This window comes from Echiichthys vipera (genome assembly GCF_963691815.1).
Source record: "Echiichthys vipera genome assembly, chromosome: 21".
Lineage (NCBI taxonomy): Eukaryota > Metazoa > Chordata > Actinopteri > Perciformes > Trachinidae > Echiichthys > Echiichthys vipera.
This window is the reverse complement of record NC_139846.1, coordinates 9742189-9757739: the sequence shown is the minus strand read 5'-3', so window position 1 is coordinate 9757739 and position 15551 is coordinate 9742189. Positions and strand designations below refer to the sequence as shown.

The window sequence follows — 15551 nt, the reverse complement described above, 5'->3', positions numbered from 1 at the left end:
GCTCACTGACACTGGCCCGATTCGACAAGCAGAAAATGGGGGAGCACTTCCCGAATGGGGCTGGCATGCGTCTCCCCCCCACCCCCACCCCCTCCTGTACCTCCTCCCACCTTCCCCCCACTCGACTTCTCCTCACCCCCAGACCATCTCCTGCCAATCCAACCCAGCTGACTAAAAATGGCTTAGGGGGCACATGGCAAATAGAAGAGAGAGGGGGGGGCTGCCATTTGTTTGTTTATGGGGGTGAGCGCGATTACCTCGTAGCCACGCCTCTGTATTGTTGCAAACATCAGCTAATGCCCCCACCCTCACCTAGATTCTGGCAAATCAAAACAAACCTTACAAGATGACTAAATCCTTACAACTGACGGCGATACATGAGGTGACAGCCAGTATCAGCTGTCTCATCTTACTCCTACAACCGCACTGGCGGCTAAAATCATTCCCTCCCTAAAAACAACTCCTGCATCAAAAACTAAATAAATTGCTGCAGCTGTGATGAACCTAATCAGCACAAATGGAAAATGAACGCATGAAACCGGCAGTTGGTCCAGAGAAGCAGATCAGAGGAAGGATGAAAGTGGGAGCGCCTCATCCTCGGCTTAGCCTCTTCTCTTTGGACGGCACCTGATGAAAGTTGGAAACCATGGCAACAGGCACATACACAAGAGTCAGCTAAAACGCTGGCTCCATTGAAATCAAGCTCTATGAAGAGGCTCTTAGCGGCGCTTTTCAGTCACGGCAATACAACTCTTTATAGCATCAAAACACGTAGACAGACGGCTGACAGAGGATTGATGTTAATTTCAGCACTTCTGCACAAACACCACAGGGGCCTTATATGATCTTCCCAAGTAAAGATGCTCCTCTATATCCAAAACCAGCTGGGGATATTTCGTGACAGATACCTCTAAAGAGTCATAAAGAGCTTTAAAAACAAGTCCATGGTGTTTGTGTGAACTTCAAATCTACCACTTTGATTCTCTGCTGCATCCGCTGAAACATCTGCCTCAGAAGGAAGCCCTCCCCACCCTGCCCTTGAGAGTCCTCTGACTCCTTCCTAGGATGCGTTAGGAAATCAGTAAAAGAAGGCATATTGACTCACTGTCGTCGCTTTAAGCAGCACCTCCCTTGGGGCAGCTGCTTCCTAAAACCTATTCAAAACACAGATCTCCCATGCTTCTGCTAAAACAGCCCTGAAACCATAATTACTGCACTGACCTTCTGACTGACTCACCGACCTCTCTGCATCCTAAAATCTGAGTGTTGACAGAGTGAGACGTAAGGATGAGCATTCAGGGTGCATGATGCCTTGTGGAGAAAAATTAAACCCTAAACCCTTAAAATCGCAGAAATACAGTGGAGCATCACCTTAAATATTATTTTAGGATTTTGGGTGGGGCACAGTGGAGGATTTTTGGATGGATGATGAGTGGCAGACTGAAGAGGAGCAGAATCTTCACGGAGTAAGAGAGGAGTGCCATCTGGAGGGTGCAAAGAGTTCTGCACACAGAGTGAATGATAATGGGTGGGGGACCACTCCCAAACCGTTTTACCATCACATGCAACCTTCAGGAATGCTTCTGCTAGAAATGTACCAATGCAGATGACAAGTGACAGCTGTTACAGTGACATGTTTTTGTAGAGAACTATCACTTTCTGCGAATTTTGCAAAAATTAGTAGCAAAGAAAATGAATTTCTAACTCATGTCAGATTGTTGGAATGAGAAGCCTGATATAAGAGCACCATCCAGTGGTCACATGCAGCCACTTCAGGGTAAAACACAATTAAAATGACATTTCTGCAGACTAAATGTCAATGCCATGTTTCATACTACTCAGCCAGACATAAGGCTTTTCCAACACGTACGTCTGCAGAGGAAAGACAGCAGCCTGACAGCCTCCTTAAGGGGACCTGGGCAGGAAGTTATACAGTGTCAGCCCTCCAGTGGCATAAATAATAGATAACCGGGGAGATGCTGGGAGCTTTTAGCTGATATAACAAGCCACTCTACATATTACACCCACTCAGACATATCATCTCAAATGACCTGTTCAGCGGGTGAGGTTGAAAGGGGCCGGAGTGTCTTCCATATGCTGAGTCAAGAGCGCAGCAACTGATATCACATTATTTTAGCATGCCTTCTAAATAGATGACTGATTAAATAGGCGGATCATACTACGTTTTGTTGTGTATGTATTATACAAAAAAAAGACAAACAAAATTTAAAAAAAAGGTAGAGGGTTTGAGAATCCCTAATTCAACAGCTATACGCGTTACAAAAATCTATATTTTTTGTGCACAAGCCATCATCTACACAGGAAGAAGAGAACTAGGCTTCACCAGCTGGTGGCAGCATTGACCCAGTTATGATCATAGCAACGGAGCCAAGAAAAGCTTCACCTCAGGCTGCTGTACCACACCTCCCCCTGGCTTAGCAAGGCTAATCCATCCTGTATGTATTCAGACAAAACTCAGCCTGCTGCATTAGCTCAACTCCATTCTCCATTTATAATGCAGCACATCTACTGCTCCTCTGTACTGCCACAGGGTTGTGTACTACGTGCTAACTAAAATAGCTTGCCTTTCAGGCTATTTTAGTGAATGGATTTGAATCTTACAAGCCACCACAGCAGCTTGGCATTAGCCTACACACACACTCACACACACACACACTCACAGACCTCTCGTGGGAATACACTGACTTAGTGATCCTATATACGAACCACCTGAGGCTTAGCTGTCAAAACGGCCCAGCATTCCAGCACCAGAGCTTTAGCCAATCGAATGATAGCTGTGTGTCATGGTAACAATCTCCAAGGAGACACGGAGGAAAATACAACAGGGATGGGCATACATGCAAGCAGCGGAGAGATGATGAGGGGAAGAGAGACAACCTGAGCAACAAAAAAAAATACAAATACAAATAAAAACGAAACAAGACATTTCTAACATATACTGGTCTAAAATGAGACTATAACCACTAAACAGCAACACCACAAAGTACTCAGCAATAAAAATGAAACTAAAAACAAGACAAATGTACTCAAACAAGACGTGGTGAGTGCCATGTCAGAGCTGCCAGGTTATCGTGTGAGCAGTGACCCTGCCCTGGCCCTGTAGTTACATAAACACTCTGGCCTTGGGGGGGGGGAGCAGGACAGGAAGCTGGGAGCACCTACATTACTCAACTCCTTTTTATGGCCCACAATGCACTTCATTTCCTGAGCGAGCATTACACATACACCCACCGCACGGCGCATTAAGACTTTAATAGGCATAGGTGCACCATGGGCGTTCTTACGTAATGACATGTCGACTTTGTATCTGTGCATCCAAGCTACTGGTACAGCTCTGGACCAGACGATCTGACCATGTTCAAACCTCAGGAGAGGAGATGATTGTCAATTAGAGCTGGGAAGTATGAACAAAAATGCAGCCAGTTTCACGGTATATCACTTCTTTTTTTCTTTTACAGGACATGGCCTTGTTATAGGCTGATAGTGGTTTGTTCTACTGTCAGGAGTACAGTGAACATAAAAACATGCTGTTCAGCGGTGTTGTGTTATAATAACCTGTAATAAAAATGGTATACAGTTAATAAGGGTCCCCTTTAAATGCACACACAGGTTGCCCCAATGTGGTGTTATATAGACTGTATTTTGTTGCTGTATACAGCTATGCACTGGTATAGCAGTATAAGAAAAATTGACAGGAAATTAAAACCGGTCCAGCACAATTGCTGATAAAGTTGAAGTTGTAATAACATGGGCGATTCATGTGTTTTTCTAGGTGGGTGTGCCCCCTTCTTCCTCCACACGACAACCTAAAACTAGAACTCAAAGATTTTCAGAAGAGAGAATCTGTCTTGAAGCCGAATGGATTTCTACAGGTTTTAAGGCGATATTTTGAGCGAACGGTCCAGTTCCCCCCTCATTATTTTGGAGTGGAGGAGTTGAAGAGACACAGGAGAGGCAGTTGCTCTACGCCAGCTGAGGCACAGTGTCCATCGAGGGCAATGAAATATTACATTCAAACTGAAGCCGACAGTGTCCTAGTTAAAAATGTGACCTGTATCTGTTTTTCTAGTCAGTCTGAAAACTGAAGGGGGCTGCATGTTCTGAGTATAAATGTCTATGGAGAAGCAAGCTTAGAGAGCAAGTCACACAACATGCGAGTTGTATTTGGACAGATATACGATTTTTCCTCAAACCTATTGAACCCACATTTTCATGGAAAACACCACCAGTGGAAAGTAAGCAAGGTGACTGACTCAACTGCCATTTAGAGAAATGCCTCTATTCATTCAGAGTCCCTCAGTACGCACTATGACCCAAATGAGCTCGAAACAATGAGAGAGAAATTCAGTCACACAAACGAGCTTGACGTTGAGTTTTGCCTCAACAACCTGCTTTTCAAAACACTGCCGTCAATTCATTAGGATCAGATAAGAGTTGTGTCCTTGAATAATTATAAATAGACGTATAAACAAATAAGAGCAGACATGTAGATGGAAATAGTCGTCTACCCTCAAACACTGAATGAAGTCCAGCTGATGAACTCTGAAGTGCATCGAAGGACACGTTTTTTCATGTCCGTCTTTAAACAATACTAAAATGTGTAAATTGAAGAGAGCAGTAACTAAATGGACAAAGATGTGACTATTGCTTTAAGACTTTTGAACCAATCTAGAGCTGAAACTATTCGTCAGTTAATCAATTAGCTGATCAGCAAAAACAACTTTAAGATTTGATTTATTGTTCGTTCATTCAGTTGTAAGGATTTGCTTTTTTTCTTTGTTATAGCTAATCGGTTATCTCTAGATTTTGGACATTTCTCCCCAGCCTCTGACATTAAATATGCCAAACAAATCATCCATTAACTGAGACTTGATAATGAAAATAACCATTAGTAGCAGGCCCAAACCAATCCTTTGAAAACAAGCTCTAATCTTGAAAGTGTGACTTGCGTACGAGGGCTTACCAGCAGTGGAGCTGTGCGACTGTCAGTCAGGAGCAGGGAGGCCCGGCCTGGCAGGTGGCCCCAGGTCACAGTCCTCCACCAGAGGTCAGCCTCTGAAACACAGGTGGACAGGAACAAAACGTCAAACTCGAGCAATGTGTGACAGTCTCACACATGTCAGTGGCCTGACCTAAGGCCACTTCAGGATCTGCTGCAAACATTGACGTATAGAGGCAAACTTTAGAATTACTGAAACATTCTGCAGATAAAATGCTTAATTGTTAAAACACACAGATTCACTTCCCTAAAGTATCCTAAAGACTGCCGTCTCGTGTGCATTATCAGTGGACTAAATTAAACTTTAACACAACTGGTGCCCTCCTCACTGGTCGCTCCTCTTAACAAAACACTGCATGTAATAATATGTGCAAGTTCCAGTTTAAACTACGTGATAACAAATTAAAAATTGCACAAAAAGGGGAACATTAGCAGAAAAGCTGCAGATATAATATCAAGTATGCAATAACTGGGTGGTTCTTCTCTTCCCTACCTTCCTTGTGAAACACTAATTGCAGAGGTTTTTTTTTATAAAACATGGAACAAATAGACACGTAAAAAAACAAACCACTTCCTATTGTGCAACACTTCCTCTGATTCACTTCAGGTTTTCTACAAGGCTGCCTCCTACCTCCTGTGAGAGCTCGACAACACAGTTGACTCATTCCAGCTCACGTTTATGTCTTTTGATTCAGAGAAAACTTGACATTTTAAAAAGGCAATTGACAGTTTAAATCCACAAACGCACATCCAGTTTCTGACTGAAGGAAGAGTCTCCTCAGTTTTAAGATTCAACGCTCACGGTCTCTGGCGGCACGCTTGTTTCACAAGTCGTTCACAAGCCCTGAGTGAGAGGAGAAGCTCAGTAGACTGTGAGACCATTAGGACCAAGGCACATCTCTCTTCACCAGCGTGCATACAAATGCGTGGCAATAGTGGCGGTGTTGGTCATGCATGAGTGTGATCAGACTTCAAACTCTGAAACCTCAAAACAACAAGAACGCCAAGAGCTGTGGGGGACCGTCGGGGACGCAGACACGATCGAACGAGACACTGTGAAAAAAGGACAAACTACAAAAGTAAAAGCAAAGGGTAGACTACAGTCCTTTTTCTTATCCCTCGTCCTGACAGAGGATTGCCTTCATGTAAAATGACCCCAACTCGCTCTTAATCCATTACAGCTGACATGTCACAGGGGACACCGTGGGTGACATCTGTGGCAGGGCATCATGGGAGTCAGCTATGCATCATGCCTACAGCTGGGGGCCACAACAGAAGGCTAAATTACCCCTGGAATGAGCACATGAGGTTAAAGAGGTTGGAGAACACGAGCGTTTAAGGAAACAGCTAACTGTGGCCTTGGTATGTTTCTGGGTGGAATTACCTCACCAAACACAGGCAAGATTATTAGAATCATTAAAATAACAATCAAGGTATTTGTCAAATGAAACCATATAAAATATATGTGTGTTAATGTTTTTTTAAACTTCAGACATTCACTCGAAAATTGAATGGATATCATTTGGACTTTTTCACTACATGTTCCGGTACCAGAAGTTACCAAAACTATTTTTCTCTAAGCCCTTCTTTGAGGAATTTGTTACCAAAACACAATACAATGTTGCCAAAACAGTTTATTAAAACCTGTCAAGGTGCAGAACTAAGTTTACAGCCACGTTAGCTGCTCTGTGGCCCAATGCTAAGATCATCAACATGCTAACATTCAGATTTTTAGTCTGGGTTTCCAAACGATTCATTTCCCCTGTGTTTAACTTGGACTAGAGGACAGTCAAAACTGAGCAACAGAGTTGAGTGGAAGCATGTCTTGGGAAGTCATTGCCAGGATCAGCTGCATTATATTTTTACACTGAGCAGGATCCACCTCACTACTTGCGGGGCGAGGCGAACAAGCCACTGTTTTTCCTTCTTTTATTGTATTATAAATCCTGTGTTAACACCTAACAGATGCTTGTTATTTTTTTATAAAGCAGCGTTCAACAAGAAAGACTTTTCAGTGCAAATTATGTCAATATGTCATTTCAATGTGTACAATTAAACCGACTGTTCTCTCTGGTGCCGACAAACGAGGGCAACATTTCATCCTCATATCCTCCATTTTTAGCTCTCCAAGTGTAACAGTGAAGAAAACGCTGTTTATATTCCTTTGATTAAATGAATTAACACAGCAATATGACAAACATCACAACTGTGCTATTCAAACCAGTATTATCCTCTTCAGGTTTGTGGCTTTTCTGTTCATAGGAATACTGTCAGTCACCTCAGTGCTGCTGTGGGACCCACATGATGAGATCATACAGTGGCACTGTGTGTGTGTGTGTGTGTGTGTGTGTGTGTGTGTGTGTGTGTGTGTGTGTGTGTGTGTGTGTGTGTGTGTGTGTGTGTGTGTGTGTGTGTGTGTGTGTGTGTGTGTGTGTGTGTGTGTGTGTGTGTGTGTGTGTGTGTGTGTGTGTGTGTGTGTGTGTGTGTGTGTGTGTGTGTGTGTGTGTGTGTGTGTGTTCAAGAAACAATTAAATCCCGGGGAAAGACCCGCCCAGTTAACCAGCATCACTGTGGGGGTTCAGTATTTTTTTGTTCCAATTACCTCGGAGCCATCCACTCGTCACATGAGGAGTTCTTCATCTTAACAGAAACGTGAAATAGGTCATTTAAATAAGGACCAATTCAAAACCCTTAAAATCACACAACAAAACTTTGGTAAACTCCACAAAGCATGCTCATGTTTACGCTCGGATATTGCTTTATTCCCGCAGGATAAGAGGCAATAAAACAAATGCTGCTCAGTATAAGTGTCTCTAAACTAAAACACTCACTTCCTGCTGCTTCAAAAACAGATTTCTTTGTTTTAATTTGTTTGTTTTGCGTATTAGAGCTGATTTACAGAGCGGCTCCACTATTATAAGAGCAAAAGAACAGTTCAGAGTGGCAAAGATGCTTTTGATGATTTTGATCCGTGCTCCTACATCTTCAGTTTGAAGCAGCAATACGTCAACATACCAAGTACATTGCTTTGGTTTTAATTAACTCCACCACCACATGAAGGGGTCAATAGCTGTGGGCCTACATGTGTGGACCTGCTGTAAAGTGTGTGTGTGTGTGTGTGTGTGTGTGTGTGTGTGTGTGTGTGTGTGTGTGTGTGTGTGTGTGTGTGTGTGTGTGTGTGTGTGTGTGTGTGTGTGTGTGTGTGTGTGTGTGTGTGTGTGTGTGTGTGTGTGTGTGTGTGTGTGTGTGTGTGTGTGTGTGTGTGTGTGTGTGTGTGTGTGTGTGTGTGTGTGTGCTACAGACGTGCGCTGGATCCCACTACAGAGCTGAGAGCAGGCCACTGAGGTAATCAATAAGATCTATGTGCGCTGTATGTTCATTTGTCATGCGACAGTATACGCTCCATCACCACTTTATTTAGTCTATCCTCATTGGTGTGAATGAGGTGGACGAAATATCAGAAACACCAACAGCTTCACAAACTACTAGAGCTTTCCTGAATAACATTTGGTATTTTCTTGATGTAAGTCGCTTTGGATAAAAAGCATCGGCTAAATGAAGGAAAGCAAAACATTCGTCCGTTCTCAGCTTAGATGGACGGCACGTCTTTTGGTTTAATTAAAGGCATTCATTTTTAAGTATTCTGTCATTCTACAGTATAATTATTTGTATTTGTATTGACATTAGTGATTTATACATGTTTGAAATCCCAAAAGGTTGTGTTTGCCTACCTTTATAAAAAAAACACAAATAACACAAACATCTGAATGGTCAAATAGTCGGGTCCTGCCCTAAAAATTACAGCCTCCAAAATGGTCATAAAGTTAATAATCAAGGTATGAATTACTGCAGGACTGTTGTTTAACACTGAAAAATCTTGATGTATAATATGTTTTTTAATAAGTTTATGTGTACCACTTCACATATACTTTATAGTAAAATAAGTACTTTTTTTGAAGCGACTCCAAACTGAAGTAAGTGACACTGTCAGTCAAATGTAAATTAGTCCTTGCGGGGTTTCAACACCTCTGAATAAAACTTCCAAGAAAACTCAAGTTGCCATGACAACCTGTATTCCCGCTCGTGTGTCTCTACTGGTGAGCGAGAGCTGAGGGCTGAGGAGGAGGGATATCAAACTGAAACCCGCCGAGCACGGAAAACCATTCATTATGAAAAACCTCCACACGTCGGTGACATGGACCGGAGAACTGAAATGTCAGAACAAAGGACTTGTTGAGGGCTCATGCGTCTCAGCTCAATTAAAAAGAAACATGCTCCACCATGACTGGATATTACAATGCAAATAAGACGTAGATAAAGAGGATTTTATATACAATAAACTCCTAAACTAATGAGCCCCGTTTACTGTATATGCAATGTAAACTGCATATTCCTACAGGCTTGGTTATCATGGGATCAATTTTATGATAAAACACAACACAATCTGTTGCTATGATAGTTATAATATGGCACTTCAGCTACATAAAGTAGTACTATATGACATATTTACAGACATCTACGTATTCTATCATTTAGACATTGAATGCATGCAAAGGCAGTTGGTTGAAATAAAAAAAAGGGCATTTGACAGTTAACACCATGTGAGGATGGAGGTTTGGTGCGGGGGCAGCACAGCTACAGTTTCATGCAAAGGCTGAATTTCAAGCATGCTGATCCGCCATCTGTGGTACCACCCCTGCTCTGTGTGTCCGCTGACGTGTAGGCGGCCACATGAGGATCTCACGCCTGCTTTGGTTTAACATACGATGATAAAATTGTCACCATGTTTTTATGATTTAATACGGTCACATTTCTTTGCGACACAGCGGGTCAAACAATCAAGTGGATGAAAATGAATGGCCCATAGATTTTCTCAGCTTGGAGCCTGGAGGGTTTTCCTGTGTGTGTGTGTGAAAGGTGTGGGGGTAGGGACACACAAAGTGACAGCTTTGTTTTTTTCCTTTTGAGCACGTCATTTAGATTTTCTTATGCAAAGTCTGCTTTGATTTTAGCACCACATTTACTCTGAAGATGCCGTCACTGCTGCATACAGGGAGCAACGAATGAAAGCATCCTGTAGAGGCCTTTGGATGGACTGCCAGCAGGAGAAATTAAAAGATAAAAAGAAACTCTCTCTCTTCTCTTCTCATTATGTGCATGCTTAGGCCAAACATCACAGGATGGAAGTGAGAAAGTTGAGACGAATGCTCGAGTCCACCAGCACAGCCGGCGCTGCAGATCAGAAACTGGCACGCATACCGACTCATGCAACATCAGAGACGCACATCAAAAGTACATTACTCGCCACCGCCAAAGGCTGCAAACACAAACCACCGCGGAGAGGACCGCCACTGCACCACACCATCTTTCTCTGCTTAGTTGACAGCAAAACTGTCAGCATGGTGTGTTATTGTCAATAAACACATGAAGTCATTAAAACCAGGTCCAATTTTTAACACCGACAGTTATATGTGCGCTCTAATAATTTAGCTATGTGCAGAAACAGGCCCCAACTTCCAAGGGGGGCACAGAGTCGGCCTTTCCTCCTGAGTGACTCACGCATGTCATCATTAACCATCATCTGTGTATGGACAAGAGTAGACATGCAATAGCAATGGAAGAGGGAGTGTGTGTGTTCTGATCACACACATACAGATTACCACAGATAAGTCCAGGACAAACTCTGATTTGTGTATTAAATGTCAAATTGCACCGCTTTTACAACACTAAGCAAAGCACTGTAGTTGTACTGTAAGAAAGAGTTTTAGAAATGAAACAAACGATTCGGAAGTCACCACTTCTCCAGCATTAAGCCAAGTCATGATGCTGGTGTTAGAGCAGAACGCTGGCCGGGCCAAATCACTTAAGAGGAAGTTAATCCAAACAACTGAACAAACAGCATTACACGGCAGAAAGGGATCAATAGAGCTGGATTCTGCAGAGCGCTAAGACAGCAGCACCTGACCTCACATGCTGCCTGTACTGTGTGGAACACAGGGGGGGTAGACACAATAACGGAAACACTAACAATGTGATGCAAGCAGATTTTCTTAAACCTGAAGATATAGTTGTGGTGGGGACTTTGTCAGGGAGGTGCCGGTTTAAGACTGGGGTTGTTTTCAAACTGTGGATTGCATTACATTGCACAAATAATCATGTTACTGCGGCCCTCTTGTGAATCATTTTCTGTTTTAAAAGAAGGAATAAAGTCCTTCCATCACTGTATACTAAATAAACACACGACGGCTGCCTGAAATGTCACTACAATACGCCTAAACCACACAATGGCACATTAACTGCTACAACAATGACTCATCCAGACAAGACGTTGAGTGTGAGTGGATCCACTTGATGCCGGAAATGTAACAAATAGTCAGACTGTCAGCAGGAGACCGCTGTGAACCTCATACCGATCATAACTGCAGTAACCCAACCTGAGGCCAGCAGCTCACTCACACTGGGTGTGTTCAAGGGAGTGGGTTGCACAGAGGGGTCTGGACCCCTTGGCGACTTTGTGACATTCCAGTGAAGTCGAAACATTAGAGATGTTCCGATACCATTTTTCCTTCCAGATACCGATTACGGTAGCTGAACTTGCATATCAGCCAACACTGATCCCATACCAGTGCATATGACACATATATTGTTATTATGACAACTAAACTTGCTTATTCATACAAAAATAAATGCCATAAAGGAAAGCTTTTAATATCTACTTTGACAGTCAGTCCAAACGGAAAAAGAACATAAATCGGGGATAAACGAGATCAGTGCACACACTTACATTCTCGCAGATACCAGCATTTTAGGGGAGTTAATGTCCAAAAATGTATATTGTTTTCCTAATTAATGTATGGATAGTCTACAGACAAACAACATAATAAAATGCAAGTCTGTGCCAAGTAAACTTCCGAGCAGCTCTGCCCTTAAGGTCACTGTAAGGACTCCTGGAAAAATGATTAATAATTTAAATGGACCACCATTACACTGACTCTGCTCATGTTTTCACCCCAGCCGCAGTGTCTACAGTTGTCCGAACTACAAAACACATTTGCTGGAAAAAGTATGTGGGAAATCTTCTCGCGCAGGCTTCCTCGCGGGGTTAACAGAGTTCATTACGTTAGCACAATGAGAGACTCTTTTAATCAGATTCAACACATCTCTGCTCCCTATTGTTGTTTAAGCACCCATAATGCAAACACTGATGTAAAGCACTGACAAAAGTCTTATCTAATGCCAACAATATCCTCACGTAGAAAAGGACTGGGAGTCAAAAGCTGTGAGACAAGATTAGAGCCAGATTATAACCAAATAGTGACATTTAAAAGATGAAAACAAAAAATCCTTCTCAAATCTGGAGGGCTTCTAATGTTTGCTTTGTGTGACAATGTTGCTGCAGCATCAAATACATGTTTAATTTCACAGAAAAGGTTCATGGCTAAATGCACCTGCATGCCTCTACCTGCGTTAGACTGGGATTTACGAGAGAACACGTCGTGCCAAATGAGCCATATTCTCATTTCATGCTTGTTTCACATGCCAGGGTTGTGAGAAAAAGCTCCCACTGGTGACTTCCTGAACTCACCGAACTGCTCAACACCAGATCTCACTTTCTTGTCGCAAGTATCGTCTCTCCACTCACTTTTGAAATCTTACTAACTTGCTGCTGCAATTTTTACATGCAAAATAAGGAAGAATTAGCTCTAGAATAGCATCTGTGATCCCATCTGTTCACACCCCTGCACAAAGCGTGCAGGACATGGCACAACAAGTTGCACCATGTCTAAAAAAAAAAGTCTTACCACTGTGGCAAAAGTCAGGTATTTGTCATGTCTTTTCCAGCCCTAATGCACAGGTCGACACTGACTCAGACAAAGAGAGCAGGCGTTTGTGTCCATCTGTTAGAGAAAACAATGAAAGGCGATACTTCCTTCTTTCAAAACATGCAGTGGCAGATATAAGGAAGACAAACTGCAAGAAGAGGACAATTCACATAACCTGGAGGCATGTTGTTTCAGAGCAAAACTGGGTTTGTCAGGAGGGACTGAGACCTTTTTACACTGACTTGCAGTAAATCCAGGTTTCCTGACACACACAAAAGATGCAGCACATAGGGGTTTTCTCCCCTTAAACACACCTTTTACAGCCATGCATGTAGAGCTCATTATTTGGTGAGGTAAAGGCCCCGCTATACCTCTCTGCAAACACATACCTAACTGACCTAGCACCATTTGCCCCAATTTGCACAAGCAAGAGGCTGTGAGACAATTGAGCCAAACTTAATGCAGATGTTTCATCACAACCACAACAGAGTTGCACTTGCCTAACACACCATCAGATCCGGCTTTCTGAGACGTTTCACTTCCACTTTCAGGACCTTTGCAGAGACGGGGTGGAAAGTTAACGGCACATACTCCCATGCTAAGGTTGAGCTGAGCCCACAAGTGATGCAACGAGACACCTTTAAAACTCCAATCAGTGTGCCGTTTTCAAAATGTAATAACAGTGACAAGCTTATCAGTGGACTGTAGGGAGAAAGCCTGTGGTGGAATAAAAGTATAAATTCCTTCAGTATTGTACTTTATACGACATTTCAGAGGGAAATAGAGCACTTTTGAGTTATTAGCCATTTTGCAGATGAATATGTAAATACATGAGCATAAACCTGATACATTATTATATTATATAGTAAATGTAACTACCCAACAGTATTCCTATACAGTATCATACAACTTGTATCTTCGTGCATCAATAATGACAATACAATACTTTTTACTCATGCAAAATTTTGAATGCTGGACTTCAGGAGTGTTGTTACCTTATATTATTGCTGTCTTTACCCAAATAAATGCTCTGATAGTACCTCTGTTCTTTTATTCATGTCAGATTTGGAATTCAGGAGTATTTACATTAAAATATTGCTGCTTTTACTTAAGTAGTAAACTGCCGACCACTTCTTAACCTGTGATTTTTTTTTTTTTTTTTGTACCATGCATTGATGGGAATCAAGCTCTGACCAGCTGTCTGTCAGTGTGCATTTCCTTTAATGGAGCATCATGCACTGCACTGTAATAGAGCAGTGTTAACCAGAGCCATACGCTTAGATTACACTCCCCGTGTCTCTACAGTGCGGCTGAGGCCAAACACAGCTGATAACCTGGCATTAGTGATATATGGGTCAAGCATGTAGCATTCAATGCCTCTGGACAAATATAGGAAATCTAACGTCCACCTTTATACCGTTGCTCTGAAATGGGGAAGTTAACGGGGCATCGAGGATGTAACTTAAAACACACAAAAACAAACATTTTCCCTCTATTTGTATTTCACAGTAACTTCACTAATACAGTAACGTGGGTTGGATTTTTTTTTTTTTAGCCGGATACGTTCATGATTCATCACTCGTTTTTACCTCAAAGGAACAAAATGTAACACTCAAAACAAACCGGACTGAATGGCAACCGGTGGACAGTAACGGCGGTGAGTTGAGAAGACAGAGAAATAAGATATAAAGTGGTATTTTTGTGTGTTTTTACCTTGATGCTCGTGGAGAGAACACGTCTGGATACCACGCTAGAAGGCAGCGGTCTGAAAGAAGAAGAAAAGCGATTTGCTGGCTGCTGTTTCCGGGTTAGTTATTGAACGTCACCGTGGGCCGTCAAACGAGAGGGGGGCTTGGTTTGTCCACCTTTGGAGCGCGGACACGGGAAGTTACACACCTCCTCCCCGAAACCAAGATGGACCCGCCCGGTCAGTGGAGACCCGCTGCAGTGTTTAAGCGGTTACTCCACCGACGGATTACAGCTGACCAAGCGGCTGTAATTAGGACTTCTAACCGTTAGAAACCGTTGAGGTAGGACCGGTGGTTCAACGGTTATTCACTCTACCGAAGTGTCCTTGAGCAAGGCACTGATACGAACATTAAAGAAGCGCTAAATACCTGCAAAAAGGCCATAAAAACATGCAAAATGGCTTAAATAGATACAAAACCACCACAAAAATATAAATAGATGCAAAACCACAAAAAAAAACTTGCAAAATGTCGAAAATCACCACAAAAAGATGCAGAATGACTAAAAATAAATGCAAAACCAACATAAAAATATGCAAAATGACCTATAATAGATGCAAAACCATCACAAACGATGCAAAAAGACTAAAAATACAAAATACAAAACCACTACATAAAGAAGCAGAATGGCTAAAATAAAGGCAAAACACCACAAAAAGTGCAAAATGACTACAAATAGATGAAAACTACAACCCAAAGATGCAAAATGACTAAATATAGATGCAAAACTACCATAAAAAGATACAAAATGACCTAAAATAGATGCATAACCACAACAAAAAAATTCAAAATGACTTAAAAAAGATGCAAAACTACCATAAAAAGATACAAAATGACCTAAAATAGATGCATAACCACAAAAAAGAAGCAAAATGACTAAAAATAGATGCAAAACTACCATAGAAAGATACAAAATGACCTAAAATAGATACATAACCACAACAAAAAAATGCAAAATGA

At 42.1% G+C, this 15551-nt stretch overlaps 1 protein-coding gene across 1 annotated transcript in view; it reads right to left on the bottom strand.

Moving 5' to 3' along the window:
• Positions 1–14609, bottom strand: part of fam49bb (family with sequence similarity 49 member Bb) — a 35366-nt gene extending 20757 nt beyond the window's left edge. The window contains exons 1-2 of the mRNA XM_083936328.1: positions 14557–14609; positions 4985–5076 (exon numbers count right to left, since the gene is read on the bottom strand). The gene's annotated coding sequence lies outside the window, so the exon portion shown is untranslated. The remainder of the gene's footprint in view (positions 1–4984; positions 5077–14556) is intronic.
• Between the last annotated feature and the right edge of the window lie 942 nt (positions 14610–15551).